Source organism: Staurois parvus, unplaced genomic scaffold (genome assembly GCF_062004578.1).
Source record: "Staurois parvus isolate SC_StPar_1 unplaced genomic scaffold, SC_StPar_1.0 ptg000168l, whole genome shotgun sequence".
Lineage (NCBI taxonomy): Eukaryota > Metazoa > Chordata > Amphibia > Anura > Ranidae > Staurois > Staurois parvus.
In genome coordinates, this window is record NW_028317964.1 from 5,796,672 (window position 1) to 5,822,833 (window position 26,162).

A 26,162-nucleotide genomic window follows, 5' to 3' on the forward strand; every position below is an offset into this window, starting at 1 on the left:
TTTTCATGAAATGCTGCCTACGCACTGTCATCTGTACTTTTTGTCAGTCAACTAAAAAAATAAAAAATAAAAAGTGTATGCAATAACTCTTATTACCAGGCTGACTCATTACTTATTATATAAAGTATCCTATAAAATAAAAAAAAAATACAAATTGCAGAATGAGGAAATAATCAACTACTGGGAAGTGTAAGTGCAAAGAGTAGTGCATATAATAACCAGATCAGAGATCAACTTGACCATTACAACTTTCTAAAAGCTGAATATTGAATAGGTGCCATAAGTTTTGGCCTCCAGCTACTCTCCACATTGTAAGTAAATACCACTTTTACTTAGCAAAAGTAAATTGGTTTCATAAAATAAACAAAGCTAAAACATACATTAATATCAAAAGGGAGCACTCAGAATAAAATGATAAAGGGCCACATGTGAAAAATAAAAAAAGGACAGGATATGGTGTCAGGGAAGAAAACTGCCCCTAATAATTAGTAACTAGATATGCAATTTACATTTTCAATACCAAATTTTTAGTTTTGAGAAAACTGCTCTGTAAAAGAACAATTCCGGGCAAATATTCAAAAGCACATTATCGATTCCCTCAAAAGCCATGAAGTATTTTTTCAGTTCAGCTGGTATAAATACCTTCATGGTTAGTAACAGTATAAGCCTGGTAAAAGCTGAATCAGAGTTGCATTGGTGAGACTGCTTATGTAGAACCCAAACTGTCCCTCATTTGGAGGCGCAGTCCCTTTTTTAGACCCAGATCCTATGTCTCTCTCTCTGCTATAACTGCTCCTCTTTAGGGTCTTGTGTATTTTGTTGTGATTTTGCCCATAATACATGATGGTAGTTATTTGGTTCATAAACACTTTGGGATTTCACAGCTCCTAACTTTCTGAAATGATGAAGAGGGACACCCAGTGGCTAAATGGTTAGCACATCCACCTGGCAGTACTAGAGTTGTTGGTTCAAATCCCAACCACAGCACCACGTGCCTGGAGTTTGCATGTTCTCCCTGTGCCTGCATGGATTTTCTCCGGGTGCTCCAGTTTCCTCCCACACTCCAAAGACACGCTGGTAGGTTAATTGGCTCCTGTCTAAATTCACTCTAGTATGTGTATGTATGAATGTGAGTTAGAACTTTGAGAGTTAGGGACCAATGTGAATGTACAATATATGTATGTAAAGCACTGTGTAAATTGACAGTGCTACAGAAGTACCTGAAATAAATAAATTAATCTGTGTAGGCAGTGACAGGGACAGTATGTAGGCAAAGAACACACCCCTGTCATGGCCCCAGTTACATGGACAGCAAAAGTCTAATGTGCACACATGTACTTTTTTGACCTCCTATTTTTGCCTTTATATTGGCTTTTAAAAATAACAAATGCAGTAATATAAAAGTTGGAAAAGAAATGTAGTGTAGCATACCACTTTTAGTAGTAAAATAATACATTTCGTATGGAGATATAAGTACGTATCAGAACAAAAAGAGGAACAACTGAGGTTAAACCCAAAACAGAAGGACTTGGTCTCAAACGCGAGACAGTCCCTCCAAATTAAGGACAGTTGGGATGTGGATGGCGCTCTAGACTAGATCCTAGCATAACACAGTGAATGGGGTGTGAAACAAGTGTGACTTTGGGTTGATTGACTAAAACTGGAGAGTGCAAAATCGGGTGCATCTCTGCATAGAAACCAATCAGCTTCCTTTTGTCAAAGTTTAATTGAACAAGCTGAAGTTAGAAGTTCATTCCATGCTGGCTACCATGCACAGCTGCACCAGATTTTGCACTCTCTAGTTCTAGTAAATCAACTCTTTTGTTTATTTGCGTGCAAACCAGAGTCCCTGTTCTGCATTCCTGAAAACATTGGTGGTATGTGTTCTGTATGCTTATGTGTAGATGGAAAGGTACATGCAGTATACGGGAAAACAAAAGGAAAGAAATGCTTGAACTGCAAGTTAGTGACTGTGTCTTGCCTAAGAGGTGTAGTTTGGAAAATTAAATCATCAGTCTGCTGCAGGAAGGAAAAAGCATTTCCTAAGTCTCCTCTTCCCCAGTAATCACTCAGATTGTAATAACTTTGTACAGTCACAAAGGGAAAGGCAGCAACAAAGGGTTGATCTGAGAAATTCAGATTGATTTACCAAAGTCAAATAGGCTGTCCCACTTTTTAAGAGAATTTTTTCCTTTGCTCAGTGAATGTGGTAAAAAGTAATTTTGCAGCGAATACCTGATCACATACAAGGGAAACAAACCAGCATTTTTGCTTGCACATGACTGGATGACAGAAGTTGCCAGAATTTCAGCTTGTTCATTAAGCTAAGTGAAAATTCCTTTGAAAAGCAAAAAGTCCATTTGCATTTAGAAAATCAACCCCAAAATGTATACAACATAAAAGCTCATGTGGGGGCATAATGATTTATACGATTTCCATTTAGGAAGTAGATGCCAACTCTGAATGATTCCTGAACAGCGATAATGCTGGCCCTAGATGATACTGAATATGAAATAATTGCCAGAATAGTGTTGTTTTTATCAGAGGTAGTAAATACATGTGTTATACTAACACATTACTTAGCATAAATGTATATAACATGAAAAATATTTCTGATGAGAGATCACTTCTGCATAGAAACCAATCTGCTTCCAGGTTATATGGCCAAAGCTTTAAGAGTTACTAAACCCAGGGCCCTGCATTCACTATATCTGGTCTCCCACAGTACACAGAACATGGAAATGCAATTATTTTACTAAATATAAACAGCTAAATACCTTTTCTCATCAGAAGTTAGAGCAGTCTTGTGACTTCTATCAGTGTCCACCTGAGCACTGGTTAACCACTTGTCCTCCAGAGGATTTTTTTTGCGATACGGCGCTGCATGACTTTAACTTACAATTGCGCGCTCATGCAATGCTGCACCCAAATTAATTGTATGTCCTTTTTTCCCCACAAATATAGCTTTCTTCCAGTGGTATTTGATCGCCTGTGCGTTTTTTATTTTTTGCGCTATAAAAAAACAGTATTTTTGACTTTTTGCTATTAAACATGTCCAGTAAAAAATTTTAAAAATCAGATTGTGTCATAAATTTAGGCCAAAATATATTCTGCTACATGTCTTTGCTACAAAAAAAATCCCAATATGTGTAAATTAATTGGTTTATGTGAAGGTTATACCGTCTACAAATGGCAGTATAGATACTGGAATTTTTTTTTTATACCAGCAATGGCAGCGATCAGTGACTTATAGCAGGACTTTGGGACTGTTGCGGGAATTCTGACACTGGGGGGAACTGACTAACTGCCACTGACACTGACATCCCCAGTGACACCAATGATCAGTGCTAATAAAAAGAACAGTGTGCTGTGTCTGCTTTACACTCTAAGCACACTGCTATGCTATGCAGAGCCATACAAAGCAGTGTGCAGTAACTGACAGGGGAGAGATCTGTATTGTTCACATACAAGTCTCTCCCCCGTCGGTAATACACGGTGATTGCCAGGTGCCAGCAGGGAATCACCAGCAGAGACCCTGTGATCGAAATGTGAAGCCGCAAACGGCAGTACGGATAGGACACGCACACGCCCCCTACCCAGAAATGCAAAATCACATATATATACGTGATTTTGCACACCCCCGCCCCGGTAGCAGTATTTCTGCTATAGGGCAGCTGAGAAGTGGTTAAAGGAATTAGCTAGAGTTGCCCTTTAATAGTAAGAAAAATTATATTGTGAGTGAGTGGAATCAAATGTGAATATATAAAGGTAATGTGATGAAATGCATCCCTGCATAGCGACATACTGTACCTTGTCCTTTCATATACTTTATTTTGGTAGAAGAACATGAATACGAACAAATGGACCTGCTGATTAGCCCACACATTGCACAGTGACTTTATATTTCACAAGAACGAGCTACTTTTAACAATGCCGACATGTGTTTTATGTAAAAAAAAAAAAACAGAACCAGCTGTAGATCTTAGCGATGAAGTGATTATTTTCCTAAGAATACTTTTCAAACCAAAGAGGCACTACTGATGCACTGCAGAAAATCCTTCTTAAGTGACAGGAAATGCCCCAAAATAAAAAAGATGCACTATTGCTGACCTCCAACTGGAACCATATAAAGTGAGTTTATCTGACCCACACTCTGATTACACTTATTCTGTTTAGTCTTCTTTCCAAATCAGCCTCAATACACATGATGTCATGTATGACAATTTTATTTTTTATTTTCCTCTAGCATATGGCAAGACCTACAGTTTGCAATTATTGCTCAGTTCACGTGTGTTTATTATGGCCAGTCTGCAATGATGAAATTAGATGGTTGACTGCTTTACAACCCCCTAAAAGATGGCTGAGTGCGTTGCATACCCCTAAACGACCTGATAAGATTATAACTTGTGCATATAAAAGAATCTGAAACAATAAATGTTCCAGACAAAGATGATTATAATCCAGTCAGTCACGTTTGTGGTGATGCAACAACACAATGGGGGAGATTTACTAAAATTAGAGGATACAAAATTTGGTGCAGCTCTGCATAAAAACCAATCAGCTTCCATGTGTTTGTCAAAGCGTAACTGAACAAGCTGAAGTTAAAAGCTGATTGGCTACCATGCACATCTGCACCAGATACTGTGAGCTCCAGTTTTAGCAAATCCCCCCAATATGTGAGCTCAGTAATGACTGTTCTGATTACTGTCTATAAAACACACAGAGTGGCTTGGCTCCACCCCCCGCTCCCTCTTTATTGAATGTGATTGATAGTGAAGGGCCAAACACCCCCCCGTTTGGTTCGCGGTCGAACATTCAAACCTACAGAATGTTGCGACCACGAACTTCGAACATGAACAATTTACTGAGCAGTATCTTACTGCATCCGAGTATGTAGCAAGATGAAGCTCAGCTACTAAAATATTATATTATTAAGTCATGTGGAATTTTAGTAGTGAAACATTCATTCACGTTTCAGCTGTCAGTGGGGTTCAGCTGAATGTAAAAAGAATTGTCGGCATTGCCTGACAATTAAAAAAATTTAAAAAAAATGGCATGGGGTCCCCCTCCCATCCATATTAAGCCCTTCATGTCTGGTATGGATTTTGAGGGGAACCCTCACGCCAAAATGAAAAAAAATCCCCAAAATCTATACCAGATCCTTATCCGAGCATGCAGCCTGGCAGGTCAGGAAAAGGGGGGACAAGCGAGCGCCCCCCTTCCTGAACCATACTAGGCTACATGCCCTCAATATGGGGGGGTGCTTTGGGGCAGGGGGGGCTCTCCTCCCCCTAAAAAAAATTCTATACCAAACCCTTATTCTTGATAAGGCTCTGGTATGGATTTAGAGGTGGCCCACAGCAAAGAAAACACAAAACAAATGGGGCACTCCCCAAAATCTATGCCAGACACATGTCCAGGTATGCAAGCAGGCAACCTCCCCTCTCCCCTCTGCTAGAACAAGGGCTCCTAGATATTGCCCCCCCCCCAAAAAAAAATTAATACAGGATTCAATTCCTTTATTGAATAAATCCCCAAATATTGTCACACAATATAAATCTGATATCAATCACGTAACCCAGTGATGGAGATCTATCATCAATCACAAAGGACAGTCTGGTGATCCGGTGAACAAACAGAAAGACCTATGACTCACACAGCGTTAATGACTACTAGGACATAAGGGGGTGGAACTTCACAACAGCACTTGTTGTTATGGAACGAGTGGTCTCCAGGATCTTAGAAACCAATTAATTGGGGAGGGGGGCTGAGCAGGAAGTTGTCATTTACTGGTGGAAGCCATACCACAACTAAATTACTTCCACTGCAAATTCCAAGAGTTTGGGTAAGCAAACTAGACAAATCTGGCCATTTTGTTTGACCATTTGGTGAACAGTAGCTTGGGTTTAGATTGAAATGAAGTTCACACTGAACCTGAAGATTATCCCTAGTGTAAAGGTGGATTTAGAGGTCACCTGATTCACGTTTTTGAAAGGGCTGTTGTACATCTCTATAAATCATTTAAATTATTGAAACATTATAGTTTCAGAATGAAAAAAAAATCCTTTCTAACTGATGATTCTAATACTGTAGATGGGACTCCTTTCTGTGCTACAGGGTCCACAGAAAAGTGAGTTTTTTCATAAAACATCTTAAATCATGCTAAAGGCTATTGCAAACACTACAGAATAGTAACTATAGTAATAAATATTCAAACAGAAAGCTATACACTACTATTCGATTTTTATTCATAGCCAGAATACATTGAACAGAATTTGTGTTAGTATCTTTTGCCTTTGGGTGATGGTTGATACTCTTCTGTTTATGCCTATCACTGTAGACGTTAGCGACATTAAAAGCCAATCTCCAAAGGAATATCGTAAGATTCTTCTTTTAGCATTCAAATACAACAAAATTAGTTGTTTTATTTTGTGGAGGTCTTTAAAGAGGATCAGCCACTTATTAACTCTAGTTACATTTTGTTACACTACTCAAAAAAATAAAATAAAATAAAATCAGTTAATCTACTTTATCAACTAAGTTTCTGTTTTGGGGTTTTAGTTATATCCTAGGACTGTGTTGCACCTGTGGACCTGGGGGCATGGACAACGATTTGTGTCTTCAGCTGTTTATTTTTTTACAGAAGTTGGTTTCAAGTTAGGACCTTTAGGCATTTACAGGTGCATTTTCATGGGCCTACATTCATTTCACTTAGTTGTCAGGTATAAAGTAGACCAATGCATCATCTCCAGTACTTGCCAGAAATGTGCTGTGCACACTACAGTCCATATGGTTGAAGGAATATGCACAACCCTCAAGAGTGTGGTTCAGGACAGACAAAAGTCCAGGATAGGTAGAGTGGAGTGCAAAAATATCATACCACACTCTGCCCTTGAAAAATTAACAAGAGGCGGGCAAGCTATCACACATCATAGCTTCAATCCAAACTCATGATTAATTATTTATCAACCTGAAAAAGAGAAATGCATGTAGGACTTGAGAAGGAAATATGCAAAAAGGAAAAAATGCCTTAAAAAGACCCTAACAATAAAAAAAACACTAATTTATAAATATTAAAAAAAGTCTCTTTCCAAGTCCTCCCCCTTCATTGAGCTTTTTTTTTTTTTTTTTTTTAAGTTTTTTAATTTTTTTCTATTTTAATAAATTAGTGTTTTTGTGTTTTCTGAGATATATTACTATATTGGATGGTAAGGGTTTCATACGTTTGGATTGAAGCTAGGATGTGTGACAGACTGCCCTGCCCGCTGCTTGTTCATTTTTCAAGGGCGGAGTGTGATCTGATAATTTTGCACTCCACTCCATCTTTCCTGGTCTTTTGTCTCTCAAGAACCATATTCTATATCATCTGCACATAATTATTCCTGCAGCTGATGATGAACTATATCATTCCTCTATCTCTAGAGACTCACACCTCCATGATTAAGCCCCATAGGCAGGGTGAAATGCGTTGAGGGTGTGGCTATGGATGAAGTTGGTTGAGGCTGCTTTCACCTATTTACTAATGGATATGGTAGATGTGCCATGTTTGGGACCTTTCTCTATGCATATCCACCATACTGAGTTCAGGTATTCTGAGCAAAGGGCATTATTAATGTTACCGAATACAAAAATAGTTCAGACAATTGTATACTTCCCTTAAGGTAAACTTTTGGAAATGCTGTTTGCTGTTTAAGCAGTACTATGCCTCTGTACGCAAAGTCTGGTCCATAAAGACATGGTGACCTTGCGTGGCCTGTAAATGTAAAACCAACTGAACACCTTTGTGATAAACAGTGATGCTAATTATGAGCCAGATCTTCACATCCAACACCAGCCCTTGTCCTTACGAATACAATTTTGTTTGAGAGCACAAAATCGCACAGACATACACCAAAATCTTGTGGAAAGTCTTCCAAAAAGAGTAGGATGCAAGGCTACATATTAATGTCCATGGTTTAGCAATGGGATATCCATTCAAATTTATTTAGGTGTGATGGTCAGGTGCCCACATACCTTTGGCCATATTGGCTATATTGGCAAGATCATTCCTGTTTCACAACAACATACAGTAAACTAGAAGGTAAGTAGAAGAGAGAACAAACATTTTATCCTGAAAACAGGAAGTTAAACAGTGTGTCAGTGAAATCTTGCACCAATGATGTTGCGCCATGGAAAGGGGGGGGGGTCTTGACATCCTCCTGTGCTGGCTAACTGATTTGTAAAGCATCAGGATCACTGCCACTTTGGATGCTAAATCTCAGGCATAGGGCCTGATATATTAAAGTGTAAAGCAACATGTGCAGTAAATGGAATTGAAGTGAACATTTGATCATTCAAACTTCCAATAATGTGCAGGAGAAAGTTGAAAAAAAAAAAAAGCAAACACAAGTGCCCATCACTTCTTTACCTAGCTTGAGATGCTACAACGCAGCATATGGAGGATGTTTTTTTTCTGGACAGGTTCTGAAAAAAACACCTTTAATATGCTACAAACGTGGCTTGAATGTGTGGAGCCCTTGGTGTGTATTTTAACCACTTCCTGTCCGGACACTTTTACCCCCTTCCTGTCCAGGGCAATTTTCAGCTTTCAGCGCTATCACACTATGAATGACAATTGCGCGGTCATGCAATACTGTACCCATATGAATTTTTTACCATTGTTTTGAGACAGACAAAGCTTTATTTTGGAGGTATTTATTCACCGCTGGGATTTTTATTTTTTTTGCTATGTAAATGAAAAGTCCAAAAATTTTGAAAAAAAGTGTTTTTCTTATAAAATTTTGCAAATAAATAATCTTTCGTCATAAATCTTGACCAAAATGTATTCCTTTATATTTTTAGTAAAAAAAAATAAGCCAAATTAGTTTATAACCAAAAATATAATTTTAAAACTTTTTTTTTACATTTTTATTTTATTTTTTTATATTATTTATGTTTTTTTTTTTTTTACATACTGTCACCCTAGCACCATGGTGACACTGTACTACTTGTGGGGGGTGATAAAGATTTTTTTTTTTTTTTTTACAGTGATTGCTTTTACACCCATATAGGATGTAAAAGCAATCATTTCTCTTTCTCTCTGTCTGCATTCTTGCAGCCATTGAGAAATACTGAGTGAGCTGTGATTGGTCACACCTTGTCACATGGTACAAGGCTGTTGTGAATAGCTTTGTGCCATGTGACCTCTGTGATCATTCACAGATTTCACACGTAGTAAGCAATGATGTCACAAGTGACATCTTGCTTACTACTGTGCATGTGATCACTGATTGGCCAATCAGTGATCACATGATCGTGACCTCGTACAGAGGTCCCGTCCGACAATCGGTGTTTCACTGTGTCTGGAGGACACAGCGGGCACCGGATCGCGGTGCTGCGCGCTCCCAGGGAGCGCGCACAGCTAGAAAAGGCGGATGCCGTTTATGAACAGCAACCCGCCCCTGGAGTGCCACCGCCCTGCCGTTTATCAACAGCAGGCAGACGGCAAGTGGTTAAAGGACCAATCTGCAGTTTTTTTTTATTGGAGGTGCATTGCTACTTGTTTTTTTTTTTTTATGCATAGGTGTCGATTTACTAAAGGCAGCTAGACTGTGCACTCTGCAAGTGCAATTGCTCCAGAGCTTAGTAAATGAGGTAAAGTTTCACTTTGCAAGGAATACCTAAACACATGCAAGTAAAATTAAAGAAACAAAACAAAAAAAACCCAGCATTTTGCTTGCACATGATGGAATGATGGAAGACAGCATAACTTCTAATCATTTACTAATCTCTGGAGCAATTGCTCCTGCAGAGTGCAAGTGCACTTGCCTTTAGTAAATCAACCCCTATGTATTGGATTGTGGCTTCTATTTAAAACCTTGAGAGTATATCAGTGCTTCTTTTACTTTTTTTTTATGTGTTAGTTCACCTAGCACTTGTCAACTCCTGAGCTTGATTATATCTGTTATTTCTGTGTTACATACATATGCAAACTAGTTTCAGCAACAGTTTCTGTAAATGTCATCAGTCACAAAAATCTAGTTTATTTTGCTTTCTCGTCTAATTTCAAGCACAGAAGATTTCAGAAATTGTGATACATCTACCTTAACGACTCTGTGTTTTGTTAAGTGCACAATCTGGACACACTTCGGCTCTCTTAAGGGGTTGCTGAGATAGCAATCTACAGCAAATATTAGATTTAAGTTGATAGAGTGAAAAAATATAAGAGCATTGAATGAGTCTTGAAGCTCTACAGTTCTAGATGTATGAAGTGAGAATATCCATGTTTATAGGAGCAATTAAAAGGCTTTTAGCCTCGGGGACGATGGACTTTACATCATCTGCTGAAGAGTGGAAGTGAAGACAAAACACCTACTAATAACTGAGCTAAATATTTCAGAAAGTAATGAAATATAAACATTTAGCAAACTACTCTTTTGAGATAGAAGACTTGGCTCCATTGCTGAATAGTGGTTGAAATGTCCATATGCTTTTACTGGCCGGGGGCCATGAATAATAACACGGTAAATAAGAAAAAGAATGTGCTCTTTTTTTCACTTGCAGAATGGAGGAGCCAAGTGCTTAATTACAACTTTCTGGAAACAATTTCAATTGGCATCTCAGCAACAATTTAAGAAACGGATGGATGCACTGTTACAAATATGTTAAGGCTTATCTAATGACACTATGCTGAGAAATGGTGTGATGTAACCTAGATAACTCCACATGACAGAAATAAACCTCAAAAATAATGGTCTAAATAATAGTATAAATAGTAGTTATGGACTCAGATGTGTTAGGGGGTTAGGCAAGTCATAGAAAAGACATTTTTCCCAACACAATAAAGATCCAATCAACTGGAAAAACACATTCCCTGAAGTTCATAAAGACTGGCAAAGACAGATTTTATGAAGGTGTCTCACATGTGTTCTGAAAGTGGTGCAGCATGCGCCAAAATCATGTACCTATCTAGAACTGGTATTTTTATTTGGCACATGCTGTTCTGCTGTTAGAACGCATATGAGACACTTTCACAAAATCTGTCTCTGTACACCAGAAGAAAGTTGGTCTTAATTAGCTCCACTTTCATACAATACAAACTGTCGGTATTTTGTTTTGAATATGGCATAGGTGTTGTGAAGTAGAGCTTATTAGATCTGAATTTGGTGCATGAGTTGCTGTCAGAACCAAAACTGTTGCAGATTTTTTTCTGAATTAGGCACAACACATTAACAAAAGCAATTAATGCCAGAAAAATGGTACAGCAGCTTTATTGAATTTCCCACCTTTTCTTTCATAATGACTGCAAATGACCAATAAAGTGGCATATATTGAAAAAAAATGATTTTGCTCCAAGATGACGAATCATCATCGTTTCCAGATTATTGTTATGAGAGAAATAATCAATGTGAACTATCACACAAAGTGGGGGGCAGTGGAACTGCTCTGAACTGCACTACTATATATGCTACAGTATATCACTAGTACATAAGGTAAAAGTGACAAATTTCAGTTAAATGGTTTATATTTCTTACAAAAGTCAATTGTCTTTTTTCATGCCATTACAATTATATGAGTTTTACAATTATCTACAACCTGCTCATTTGGTGCAATTTTGGATCAAACATTTTTTTGTTGTCTATGGCCACAGCCAGTAGATACACAAATATCTTAAATGAGAAGTATGGCCAAAGCTTTTTTTGGTCATACTTCTTTTCTGGGTTACAAGAGTGCACTTACTTTTGCAGTCCTTTGATCCAGAATCAGCTGACAGCGAGAAAAAGCCCCTGCTGTCAGTTGACGTCACTGAGCTGCTCCAGTCTCTGTGGGTAGAGAACTGAGTGATCAGTGGTCATGTGATCACTCAGTTTTGGAGCTAAGAGAGCCAGTGGGGGACAGATACAGCATCACATTACTCCGTTAACCAACTGCCACCCGGCTTGTAAAATGACCAGTGAAAGGACTGTCATCCTGGGTGGATATATGATGTCCTCCACGTGTGTGCTTCCTGTGCACCCTAAGGGCTGTGCAGTAGTGCAATCTGCCATCCGAAGACAGATCATTGTACCGGTACTGGTACCATGTGGTTACTATGATCAATCACAGCAATCACCTCATTAGTACACAATGGCTTTCATTCATAGCCAATCATTGTGTGATGTCTCTGATTGGCCACAGTGGCCATATGGTACAGAAAGGGCCAATAACAGCACTCCTGTACCATGTGATAGCTGTGGCCAATCACAGCTATCACAATTGTACATAATGGCACATGAATGGATGCCATTTATAAAAATGATTGATTACAGTGATCAAAAAAAAAATCCTGATCACCTCCCCAGAGCAGTACAGTGCCATTGTGGTTGCAGTGAACTAGTGGTACAAAAATCCAGGTAGGGGATTAGCCTTTCAACCCAAACTGAAGAGTAGGAAAATCTATAGACACCCTAAGGTATATCTAAATCAAATGTGTTTTAGTTTTGGATAGAGTAAGGAATGGTAGTATCCCAGCAGTTTGATTTCTGCTGTATGCATCATAAACACCATTCACTTCCTGTTCCTGTGTCAAAATAGGGCATGGCAGTCCTTCCAAAGGGAGGGAAAACTCTCCGAAGACAGCTGTCACCATTCTAGGATTTCTCCTCATCTACTGTTCCAAAGTACATTATATTATGTAGGATTTTCCATCAATAGGAGAAAAAATAGAGAGAGTGAAGCTCCCCAGTGGGGACAAAGACAGCAGCAAAAATATTATAAATTAATAAATCCTTACCTAACAGTCAGTGGGAGAACAATTCCCCCTCAGGGGTGGACTGACCATTTGGAAACTTCCCCCTATTACTTTGGTGGCAGCCACCAATGTAATATGAGGTATTATTCTCCCACTATCCAATGACCACTAATGTAGTAGAAGCATTATTCTCCCATTGACCAACAATGTAATCAAAACATTATTCTACCACTGAAAACCAATGTAATAGAAGGCATGGTGATACCCCACTCACCACTAGTAGAATTTTGGCTCAAAATGACCATCAATATTATGCTTTAAATTGACAACTGATGTAAGGGGACATTCTTCTTCCTACTGACCTCAAATGTTGGAGGCATTTTTGCTCCCACTGATTACCAATGTAAGGGGACATTGACACAGACCACCAATGTAATTGGAGAATTTCAACTGGCCACAGATGAAAGATGGCATTAACACTAACCCCCAATGTAACACAATCGTTTATATTTACCACCAATATAATGGGGCATTTCTTCTCCGGCAGTCCATGAATGTACGGGGGCATTAACACTGACCCCCAATTTAATGAGGGTGTTCACAGTGACCTTTAATATAATAGGAACATAGACCCTGACCACCAATATAATGCAGGCATTCACAATTTAATTAAGCCATCAGCACCGGCAACAAATGTAAAGAGGACATTAACACTGATTACCAGTGTAATGCAGGCAATGACAAGGTCCCGACAAAGCTACACTTGTACGTAAGCAAAATGTGTTGACATCATGAGGCATCAGTGATGTCACACCCTCACTCCCCCTGGTCTTACCATTATGGTGACAGCCAGCTTGTATGCGGAGGAATAATTGCCACACCATGGCCTGTACAGTCTTTATAAATATATATATATATATATGCCGATCACGGATATTACTGCAAATTGCCATGACTGTGGAACGTTAAGACTGTTCCTATTTATTGCCTAGAACAGCACTGTGACTGAGGAATCTGATTATCAGACTGCATGGACTGCGTACTTAATGGTCAGGTGGACGACTGTGTTCACTTTTGAGACATTTATTTACGGCTAGTGTGCCTATAAATATACTGCATCCTATGTGGACCAAACTCCCACATTGGATGGACAGAGAGGTGGAGTCCTTGTCCCCTACATGCTTACATACTGGCAATGTATATACCGCTGTGTTGTGGACAATCACTGCTGTTTTTACTGGCAATGTGCTGTCTTTGAATTACCTAATTACCATCAGTTGATACCTATTGTGTAAACACATTGTCCAGGTCAATGTGTCATCATATCTAGCCAAATTACACAGATTTAGGACCATATATCCTACCGTGTGTTTCACCTATGGGATAACTAACGGCAACCTGTGGAATTGACATTTGGCCTTATTGCTACATCTATCCACAAGGATATAGAAATTATTCACTAACATCCATTACATCCATTTCATGTGTATGGGCCCAGGGGCTTATGTGCATGTAGACCTTGTGGTCCTGTAACTTTACAATTGACAACCAATACACCCCAAGTTTTGAGACAGCATCCTATGGGGAATGCATGCATATGGGATAATTGCCGTCCTGACGTCTGTATTATGACATTGCTTTTAATTTTGTTTGTATGTCTTCATATATGTTGTGGTCACTGAGCACAGTGTGTTACTTCTACTTTGCTGTATTGCAAGATGTTTTTTGCAAAGAATTAATAAAACTTTTTTTATAATTGTAAAGACTGATACAAGCCTTGTTTGCTGTCCACTTGTCTCATAGGGTGGGCTATACCCACTCATGCGACTATTTATTTTTTTGTATTCCACCAATATAACAGGGTGCATTTACACTGACAACCATTTTAAATTTATGTTGCCAAACTGTAACTACATTCTGTGGTTCAGTCCTCTGAAAAATGTGTACTTATATGGTAATCAGGGCATTTTAGAGTAGCTACATTTTTCCCATAAAGAGGGCCCTATCAAAACTTTGCTATGTGCCCCTTTGATTTTTAGTTACCTCCCTTAACAGTGGTAATGGAACTATTTTACGGTTTTAAGGTTAGATCAAAAATTATACTTTCTATCTTTTACTTCAAAAATTAATAATGAATAGAAACTGCTTTATTTAACAGGACTTTGTGATTGTTAATGCTACAAGGAATTTTAAATTAACTTTTCATATTAAAAAGTTACAGTTTATCTAGATGTCTTGACACTGAACTTGTAATGACTGATCTCTTGAGAACAAAATAATTTCTTGCTGTTGATTTTTCCAAATATCTGAATAAGAAAGAGACAGATAAAGTGGAAAGTTGGAACTGTGAAAAGAAAAAAAAAGGAACTTAACAGAAAAAGGTCAAAGTAGTAAAAGAGTAAAGAGGTATAAAACAGAATGTGTTGGACTGAGATCACTTCCTTTGTGCTTGCAGTTTAATTTGACACCCACAAGAAAATACAACCATAAAGGCTACTGTTCTTGTAAAAATGACACTGTAATAAATGTTATTTAAAGATTTTCTCGTGAAGCTTCATAAACTCTAAATAAACAGCATTCAACCAAAAGCCTGAAATGAATAATGTGACATAACAAGGTTGGGAAACAGAAGGCAGGAATATTTAAGGTAGGAAACAACTATGTTTCAACTCTATGAAACAAAGAAGGCAGCCAATGAACATGTGAAAGCAGGCTCACACCAGCACAAAATGTTAGTCTGGTTTCCCTGTTCCAGCAAATCTTTACAGCCTCACCTCTCAACACCCTCATTACAAGTCTGACATAAACATCGAACAACCTATGCAGCAGAAGGGCCTCTGCCCCCAGTAAGTCACGCTTCTCCTAATAATATTCACACTGCCTGGGACTGTGGAGCTTAACATTTTTGCAATTAAAGTGACAGTCATTTTTTTCAAAATGTAAAATGCATTCTATTGTGTTTTTTTTTATATATTGTAACAGGATGAGACCCTGTCACTGATTTCAAATATATATTTCCTTAAACATGTACCATCCCAAGCTAATGTACTAAAAACCACCTGCCTAAACAGTGCACAATCTCAGAAATACTGTTATTGGTCAATGTTCTTTCAGGTTCTTTCTACTTACTGAATGAAATTAGTTGCAGCAGTATATGTCAATGAGGTTGCCATTTGCAGTGACTTTTTCCATTCAGAAAATATCACAGACTAGAAAGAGAAAATGCACAGACAGGAAGCATCAAGCTAATGGCTTTGTTGCTCTCTGCCCATGGCTTTCTGCGATAAGGATTCCAAAAGGCACAGATTGGAGATAAGTGTAATTAACACTTACCTCCCGCTGTCTGTTTCAAAAATATTTCATGCAGCTTTCCTTTAAGAGGATCTTGGCATTACCATATTGTTCTGCTTTAATGTAGCTAATACAATAAACTCATAATTGGTTCCTCTGGATAGGTTTAGTTATATAGGTGCCAAATTTGTAAATAGTTGGGTCCAGGTGTGGGTTTTACATGATAGCCTAATGATAGCAATGAACACATAACTGAAATAAACACTAATAATGAACAATTCTTCTGCATGTTATAAAAAACAGACTATAGTCATTAAAAAATCCATCCTTTGACTATGGGAGCCCCAGCTACTTTCTAAAATAAGCATTTTGCCTCCTTATAAAAACACACATTCCAGGTACAGCAGCCATTATTGGTTTTCTATGAATTACAAAGAGGGGTGGCATCAACTTCTCTTGGATTTCTGGCTTCACAAATGCACACAGGCAAGCCCCGTGGATGAAGGCCTCATAAATGAATAGATGTGCGATGGCAAGGTGAGGCTCTTTTGGTCCCAGGTTAATACTTTGCAAAAAATTTTGACCTGCCCAATATTTGCAGCTCAGAGAGATGTTTACTGGGTTTGATAGACAATGAAGAGATGGATGCTGCTACAAAATTGTTTCTCTGCTTATTATACTTCTATGCTAGAAAAGTAATAGTGATCCATTGGATTCAATCTAACCGGGTTGATATTGAGGCATGGAAAAAATTGATTGATTTAGACCTGCTGTTGCAAAGAATGACCTATGAAGCCCATGGTTGTATGAAAAAGTTTAATAAAATATGGTTTAGATGGGTAGATTCACAAGCCACCCTGGGAAACTACTGAGAAACATTAGGCAAAGAAGAGAAATAATTGGACAGATTGCCTTCTGGGGTATAGGGTGAGGCTGGCATTTACCTCTCACGATACTCTAAATAGCAACAGAATTGCTCCACCAAACTGGGGCACTGCTGGGCGAAAGGTTTTCTCCTTTTCTGCTACATGAAAGATCGCAACTGCACACTACGGTTGTTTTTTCTCTGTACTGTTTGTTTTTTTAGCTTGTTTGGGGTTTTTTTGCTTCATGGTTTTGTGTACGCTTTGGAGGTTGTGCAAGTAAGAGTGTGGTTGTTGTGGATGTGGTTGAACCAAGCTGTTTTTGGTTGGGTGATGGTTGGTGCACCCTTGTGTGGCATGAAGAGATTGCTTTGTTGTTTGGGGGGATAGACTGTGCGGTGCAGTCTATGTGGGTTTTCACTGCCCTTGTTCATCTCCATCATTGTGTGTTCTGGTCATGTGTAAGGCAGATGAAAACCTTTTAAAAAAAGGAAAGAAGGGGGAGATAGATTTTGCTCCCGATACTTGGGTTGTAATGAAAAAGTTCTTCTACACGTGACATATTATTTGTATGGAGCAGGGGCGGACTGACCATTTGGGCACTGCCCAAGGGCCCGGGGTCAGTAGGGGGCCCCCTGAGATGCCCCTGGTACCTTTCATAGGCTTTTTTGGGTGTGCTTAGAGTCTGGGCGAGGACACAGGAGCCCCATAATCCCCTATTGCCCGGGGTCCCAATGAGTTGTCAGTCCATCCCTGGTAAGGAGATTAAAAACTGGGCAGTATTTGTTTCCCGTTCTAATAACTCAAACATTAGGTAGTATACTGCAGATTATTAAGAACAAGTCACAGTATACCTTGCCCCAGAAGGAACCTATTATACAAGGGTCTAACCACACTCATACAATCACACCCATTTATAGTTTAGAATCATTTCAATCAGATGTCATTTTGGGATGTGAGGGAAACAACTCCACAATCTAGCCCCTCTAAACACTGCCAGTTAGATGCAGTGATGGCAGCAGCAATCACAAAACAGCTACTTCATTTGATGATGTCACTTCTCTAAGATAGTTTCCAAAAAATGATTTGCTGCTTACAGACATCGAAGGAAAGTAGTCCACATTAGCAAGATGACATGTTTGTTTGGATGAGTTACTGCGTAAGTCAAAACACCTGCCAAACCATTTGTAGTTCACGCCAAAGACATGTCACCGTTCATGTGCTAAGCTGAGATTCAATAGTTATTTGTTATCTGCTACGAAAAACTCAGCTCCACTTCTCCACTATAGCACTACTATATGAGATTCTCAGATCTGCAGCTAATAAACTCTATAGAGCCATTATCCTTATCTGAAGCCTGACAAATGTATGTCAGCAGACAACAGAAGCATGTGTAATATAGAATGAAGTGCTTCTGTGTTATTATATCCAGAATATTAGTTACTGTAACCAATGAACTGCACTTTTCTCAGAAGTTAATCTACTACAAGATACCCTTGCTTCTCCTTGACTTTATTAATAAAACAAAGTCTGGAGCTGCCTAATCTCACTGGGATTAATTTAATCTAACATATATATACTTGCAAACGTACACAGTTTTCTCATTTTATAGAATACAAAAAATCCTTCACTGATTTTTTTTTTCCAGTAATATTTTCTTTAAAAAGGGTCATCTGACTAATTTTAACCACTTGCCCTCCTGAGGATTTACCCCCCGTAATGACCAGGCCTCTTTTTGCTACTTGGCGCTGCACTAATTCAACTGATAATTGCGCGGTCATGCAATGCTGCTTCCAAACAAAATTTACGTCCTTTTTTTCACACAAATAGAGCTTTCTTTCGGTGGTATTTGATCACCTGTGCGCTTTTTATTTTTCAGGCTATAAACAAAAAAAGACCCAAAATTTTGAAGAAAAACCATATTTTTTACTTTCAGCTATAAAAATATATAGTAAACTCAAAGTTAGTTATAAATTTAGGCCAAAATGTATTCTGCTCCATGTTTTTGGTAAAAAAAATCCCAATAAGTGTATATTGATTGCTTTGTGTGAAAGTTATAGCGTCTACAAACTATGGTATAGATACTGCAATTTACGCCATTTTTTTGCTATACAGCGCTGCGCTAGTTTAACGGACAATTGCGCGGTCATGCAATACAGTACATACATGAAATTTACATCCTTTTTTTCCCACAAATTGAATTTTCTTTCGGTGGTATTTGATCACCTGTGCGTTTTTCATTTTTTGCGCTATAAAAATTTTTATTTTTTGCGCTGACAATTTTGAGGAAAAAAACAATATTTTGGACTTTTTGCTATAAAACATGTCCAGTAAAAAAAAATTTAAAAATCAAATTTAGTCATAAATTTCTGCCAAAATGCATTCTGCGGCATGTCTTTGCTACCAAAAACCCCAATACGTGTAAATTAATTGGTTTACGTGAAAGTTACAGCGTTTACAAATGGCGGGAAAGATTCTGGCATTTTTTATTTTTTTTTATACTAATAATGGTGGCGATCAGCGACTTATGGCAGGACTGCGGCGGACATTCTGACACTGGGGGGAACTGACTTGGGGTCACTGACATCCCCAGTGACACCAATACAGTGATCAGTGCAAAAAAAAAAACACTGACACTGTACTAATGGCACTGGGGAGGAAGGGGTTAACTTTATTATTCAGTGAAAGGGTTAACTGTGTGAGGGGAGTGTTTTACTAGGGGGCGGGGGTGTGTACTGCAGGGAACACCGCTGATCGGGACAGATAAACCTTTCTGTCCCGATCAGCGTGTCAGGAGCTGTCAGGGAACTGACAGAAAGCACAGCTACTGCAGCTGTGCTCTTTGTCACTGATTGCCGCTAATCGCCGGGACATAGCCGGTAACGACCGGCTGTGACCTGGCGACTGACATCCGCGGCCATGATCGGCGGGACAGGTAGGGCGGCGGCGCGCCTCGCGCGCGCCCCCTACCTGTTTTAAAAACACATGTTTTAAAACGTGGTTTTGCCCAGCCGTGCCGCCCTGCCCCTGTATTTCTACAGTGGCTGGGCGGCAAGTGGTTAATAACCTTAAAGTTGTTGTAAAGCTCAGACATGAAAAATTAACAAAGCATATCCCTCTATAGTGTGTCTCAACTAAGAGCACTGTGTCATTTCTGTCTGCTGCCTTCTTCCTCTGCTATTAGCTTCTGACAAGCTTTCCTGACACCAAGAGAAAAAAGGTGACAGAGGAGGACACAACCTGTGCTTGACAGCCTCAGCTCTTTTCCTGTGTGTTGTGTGAAGGGGGTGTGTCCCTTCCCTCCAATCAGCTCGCAGAGCTCTCCTCCCTCAGTGTAACTTCAGCTCCCTGCCCCCTACTTCAGAGTTGAAAGATACTGTGCAGGGGTGGACTGACCATTTGGAAACTCGGGCACTGAGTCAGTAGGGGGCCCCATGAGATGTCCCTGGTACCTTTTTCATAAGCTTTTTTGAGTTTGGGCAAGGACACAGGGGCCCCATGATCCCCTATTGCCTGGGGGCCCCATGAGTTGTCAGTCCACCCCTGATCCTGTGTAAATTCTGCACTTTGAATGGATGTAGGGTAAAGAAGGCTAAAGATAGAGATAGACAAGTACAACTTATGTAGGAGGATTTGTTTAATCTCTGTGTATCACCTGATGCCAGTTACTTCACTGGGTGTAGGTAAGGATTTACAACCTCTTTAATCTCTTTCCCTCTGCTCTATAGCAGTTTTACTGCTACAGGGCAGCATTCCTGTGCAAAATCACATATATAAATGTCATTTTGCACTTCCTCCACACAGAAGCATGCACGTGCCACCGCAGGAAATCTTCAGCTGTGAACTGTCACAGTACAAAACGATCTGCAAGCCCCAGCGAGCAACTGCTCACCCGCACCTGCAGATGGTAGGTCAGGGAGGAAGTATGGAGCTATGGCTATGTTTACATAGCACTGTTGTGAGAGGGGAAAGTGATTAATCATTTATCTCTGTAGAGCTGAGAACAGGATCTATCACTTCCCATAGCAAAAGCACCACCTAGTGTAAATCAAGAACATAGCTAGGCACACACTTAACCCTTTGATCACCCTGGATGTTAAGTCCTTCCCAGCCAGTGTCATTAGTACAGTGTTAGTGCATATTGTTAGCACTGATCACTGCATTAGTGTCACTGGTTCCCACAAAGTGTCAGTTAGTGTAAAAATGCCCGCCGCAAAATCACAGTCTTACTATAAGTCGCTGATCGCCACCATCAGTTTGTAGATACTATAACTTTTTTCGCAAACTAATCAATATACAATTTTTGGGATTTTCTTTTGTAAAATATGTAGCAGAATACATTTGGTCTAAATTTATGAAAAAAATTTATTGAATATATTTTAAAGCAGAAAATATAAAATGTTGTTGTTTTTTTTTTTCAAAATTGTCTGTCTTTTTTTGTTTATACACACAGATGATCAAATACCACCAAAGAAAGCTTGAATTGTAGGAGAAAAAGGACAGATTGTGAATTTGGGTACAGCTTTTGTCAGTTAAAGTAACACAGCGCTGTATTGCAAAAAATGGCCTGATCAGGAAGGGGGTCAAATCTGGAGGGCAAATGGTTAAGTAAAACATCTGGAAGAATAAGATAAAATGACTCCCAGGCAGTGTGCAAAAGATGACACCACACAATACAAATAGATTCTGTACTTATGAAAACTATATATTGTATTTATTTTTAATTACAAAAGAATTCAATTAAAGTGGTTGTAAAGGCAGAAGGTTTTTTTACGTGATAAATTTTACGTGAAAGTGGTAGTAACGTTTTGTACTTACCTGCTCTGTGCAATGGCCCTGATCCTTTGCCAATGGGTTCCCCCGCCAGCATCTGGGCTCCTCTTCTTCTCAGCTTCCTACGGTGGCACACATGCGGGCTCAATCCTGAGCAGGCTGTGTGCATCTATTGACACACACAGTGGGACTTGGCCCCACCCAATGTTTCCTTCTCACAGGGTATGATTGACAGCAGCAGGAGCCAATGGCTTGCGCTGCTGCCTCAGCCCCTGTGAGGAGAGGGAAAGCAGGGATGCTGTTCTCGGGCACATCATTGGATTGAGATCATTAAGGTAAAACAAAGCCCTTCTACCTTAACAAGCAGTATTAAGCCCAAAACCAAAAATGTAATGTATTACAACCAGGGGCGGACTGACAACTCATGGGGCCCCCGGGCAATAGGGGATCATGGGGCCCATGTGTCCTTGCCCAAACTCAAAAAAGCCTATGAAAAAGGTACCAGGGGCATCTCATGGGGCCCCCTACTGACCCCGGCCCTTGGGCAGTGCCCGAGTTTCCAAATGGTCAGTCCGCCCCTGTTTACAACTTACCAACCACTAGATGTAGTGGCTGCATTCATTTTCTTTTTATTACTTTTTTCCTCTATTTTTACCTGGTGAACTGACCAGTAAAATGCCTTCTGTATTAGAGTGTCCCAGTCTGGATAAAGGAGCACAGGGGGCACATTTGGACATTTGCACTGTCAGTCTGGGGGGAGGGAGTGTTAGATGTACTAGCAGATTTAATTACACTAACAAATTGAAGCCAAACTCCAGCTAATACTTTGATCATTACAAGCACCCCTCCAGTGCTAAAAGGTTTGTCTCATCTCTGGAACTGAATACATTCTGCCGGAGATTTTGTTCTTTTGAAAAACTTACTGGCTGGATTACCAGACTTACTGACTGGATCACTAGGTAAAACAGAAGAAAGAAAGCCTAAAAAAGAAAATGAATGCAGCCATCACATCTAATAAATGGTAAGACACAATACATTACATGCTTGCTTTTGGGTTTAATACCACTTTAACCTAAAAGATCAAATTCGGTTGACCGGCAAAAAACCTTTACTGTTGCTACACTTCACCTGAATCAACCTCATACTCTGGAATCCACCTCATAATCTCTTCTGGGCATATTCACATTTTTGCATTAATAATGATACCAATAGTTGACCAAATGTTAGCCCGTGCTGTGTATGAGTAAAAACAAAGAATTTTAATTCAGTTAAAGGTTAGCTATGGAAAAACGCATTTCATAATAAAAAGCTTTTATGGAAAATTTCAAAAGCTAAAGTAATGTTTACACATTTGTAAGTGAGGATAATCCATTAGGTTTTCCATTTAGCCAAATTTATACAAACAAAATGGTGTAATAGATATGGTTTACCAGCCAATAATTAGCATACATCTTTACTGTTCAAAGGCTAAGGAACAAAGCCATACACAGCGACCATAATGGAAAATAAAATGTGATTTACTGCTTCAATTGGTGCATTCTGCCCAAAGGTCTTACTTGACCATAAAAGCCAAAATGCATCAGTTATAATAATAAACATTTTTTTTTTAGCATGCCCTTCTAAAGTTGTTGATGTCATTGCTACTAAATAAAATATTTTCTATCTTGTATAAAATAGTGGAACCCTGATTCCAAATCTTTTTTTTTTTTTTACAGGAAAGCAGAGAACTTTTCTTTTTGCCGAACAAATTCCAGGAAGAAGCTGGTCCAACCGTTGCATACCCAGCACATGGAGATAAGTTATCCTATAACTATGTTACCATAAATAGATTACTCCTGCACATATATTTTCATTTTCTTGTAGGAAGGCAGTATCGGTTGTGTTTGATTGCATGCTTACATCATTTGATCAAATGATGTAAGCATTATTATTATTATTATACAGTATTTATAAAGCGCCAATAGTTCACTCAGCGCTGTACATTACAAAGGGGGACAGAACATGTGACAGAACAAAACCAATACAATGCAAAACATGAGGGGATTGAGAGCCCTGCTATTTCGAGCTTACAATCTAGGAGGGAGGGGATAGTGGTACAGGAGGAGATAGCTGTGGGGGATGGAGTGGTAGGAGGTCAGCAAGTTAGCAGGGGGTGGGGTAGGCTTTCCTGAAGAGATGGGTTTTCAGGGTGCGAATAAAGGAGAGGAGAGTAGGTGATAATCTGATGGGTTGGGGCACGGAGTTCCAGAGGATGGGTGACACCCTGGAGAAGTCCTGGAGGCGGGCATGGGAGGAGGAGACCAGGGAACTAGAGAGAAGGAGGTCTTGTGAGGAGCGGAGTGTGCGTGCTGGGCGGTACTTGGATATTAGGTCAGTGATGTAGTTTGGGGCAGTATGGTGGACAGCTTTGTACGTCAGTGTTAGGATTTTGAATTTGATCCGTTGCGCAATCGGAAGCCAGTGGAGGGATTGGCAGAGGGGGGTGGCGGAGATGGAGCGGTTGGAAAGGTGAATGAGTCTGGCAGCCGTATTCAGGATCGACTGAAGCGGGGATAGCCAGTGGCAAGGCAGGCCAGTGAGGAGGGAGTTGCAGTAGTCGAGTCGTGATATGATGAGGGAGTGGATGAGCTGTTTAGTGGTTTCTGGGGTTAGGAACGTGCGGATTTTGGCGATGTTGCGGAGGTGGAGTCTGCATGAGTTAGTTAAAGATTGGACTTGGGGCTGGAAGGATAGGTTGGAGTCCAGAATGACACCAAGTACTCTGGCCTGCGGGGCGGGTTTGATGGTGGCGTTGTATAAAAAGCATGTATAAAACATTTATCCTTTCTACATAATAATGCTGTTGATCACTGGATGTAATAACTATGATTGTTACTATTTGATTTTTATCTCACCCAGTGGCCTCATCATTAAATTGGGTCCCGAGGAAGCCAGATGCTGGCAAAATGCGTTGACCTCTACGCACTGGAAGAACAGGATATATGTCAGTGGACTTTAATCACTCTACTGCTCATATGTGATTGAGCTGTCTTCCAGAGCTATTTAATGTTGATGAGGAAGGTTTGGGACCCCAGATTCAGTGAGGAGGTTCTTTGTGTTTTTTATAGGTTTTTATATGTATTTGAATAATAGAAATTCATGTTTATTATGTGGATTTGTTGTCATCTCTTATGATATAGTCCTACATTGTGCTGATATAGTCCTACATTGAGATAAGCTGGAAATTGGTTCTGGTCTCTATCTGTTTTGTCTCATTATTTTTGGATGAGGCACTAAAAAGTCATTTTTTTTGTCTTACCTTAAGACTCACTAACAGCATTCAGTCCTTTCCGAACAGAGCAAAGAAGGAAGTGAAGGGGAGGAGTCATTGATCTGACTCTTTTACATGTGTGTGCAACTTTCAGCTTGAGCTATAGAGCTATGTAAACAGCTGTTTTTTTTTTCAACAAAGCAGATAAAAATATATAAACTTGTGGAAAGTGGCTTAGATAGTCATCTGCTGTCTATAACTACATAAAATATGCATATGCAGACCCCACAGTGAACAAACCAGTCACAGCTTTCACCCTATTGTTTCTTAATTTCTTTGTAATTATAAAGATAACTATTTGTATAAATCAGTGTTACACTGTAGATGGAAGATATAGTACATGTAATGGTTTACCCTTAGTATACTTTGAAAAGGTTAGACAATCTAAAATAAAAAATATGTATATGAATATGCAATATTTACCTAAATTAAAAGATGTTGAAAAGGTAAAAAAAAATCATTTAAGTCTTGAATATTAAAAAAAAATCAATTGTACTCTGTTTACTTTTTGCATTCAAAGTTACTGAGACTGATGCATTTCCAGTTCATTTTATGAACATTTATATATCTCCTAGAATCATATCTCTTTTATGCAGTTTCAAATCATTCTCTGTTGGCCAATATATATACCACCATTTTACTGCCTAGTTTTCTGATTAAAGCTGAAAAAGAGTCTGTCACATTTTCCACTTACAGGAAAAAAAAGCCCTGATGTCAGGGAGATGATTGAGAATTGCTTTTTCAAGCGGTGTCAGTTTTATGGTCCATTTAATTGGCTGATATCACCAAACTCGTGTATTTGCTGACAAAGTTACACCAGACACGAGCGCCAATGTTGAAATGGAAACCCCCTTCCCTTCTGCTTTTTTTTTTCTTTGGCTAATGTAAAGTACATAAAATTTTTGGCAAGAAATGACAGAAAAGCGTACAAAAGAAAAATGCTCACATTCTCTACAGCTTGCATTGGTACATGTAACTGACGCTTTAGTTTTTAACTGATAAGTCTGCAGTAATGATGCATTAAACAGTTCACACTTTACATTTGATGCTTGGAGTAAAAGAAAAACATCAATCAGACTAATGTGGAATGTTAGAAGCTAGCCGAATATAAATTAGCAAAGATGTATTTTATGTGCAACTATATGAAAATGTGAAGCTTAGGCATTTTCACATTTTCATCTAAGCCACTGTGCCACTGAAAATATTTATGGTTCTT

General features: G+C 39.2%; 1 protein-coding gene across 1 annotated transcript in view; it reads right to left on the reverse strand.

Annotated features, from left to right (window-relative positions):
• The window catches only part of ADAMTSL3 (ADAMTS like 3), a 670,777-nt gene that overhangs the window by 259,120 nt on the left and 385,495 nt on the right, over window positions 1-26,162 (reverse strand). The gene's annotated exons all lie outside the window — the stretch shown is intronic.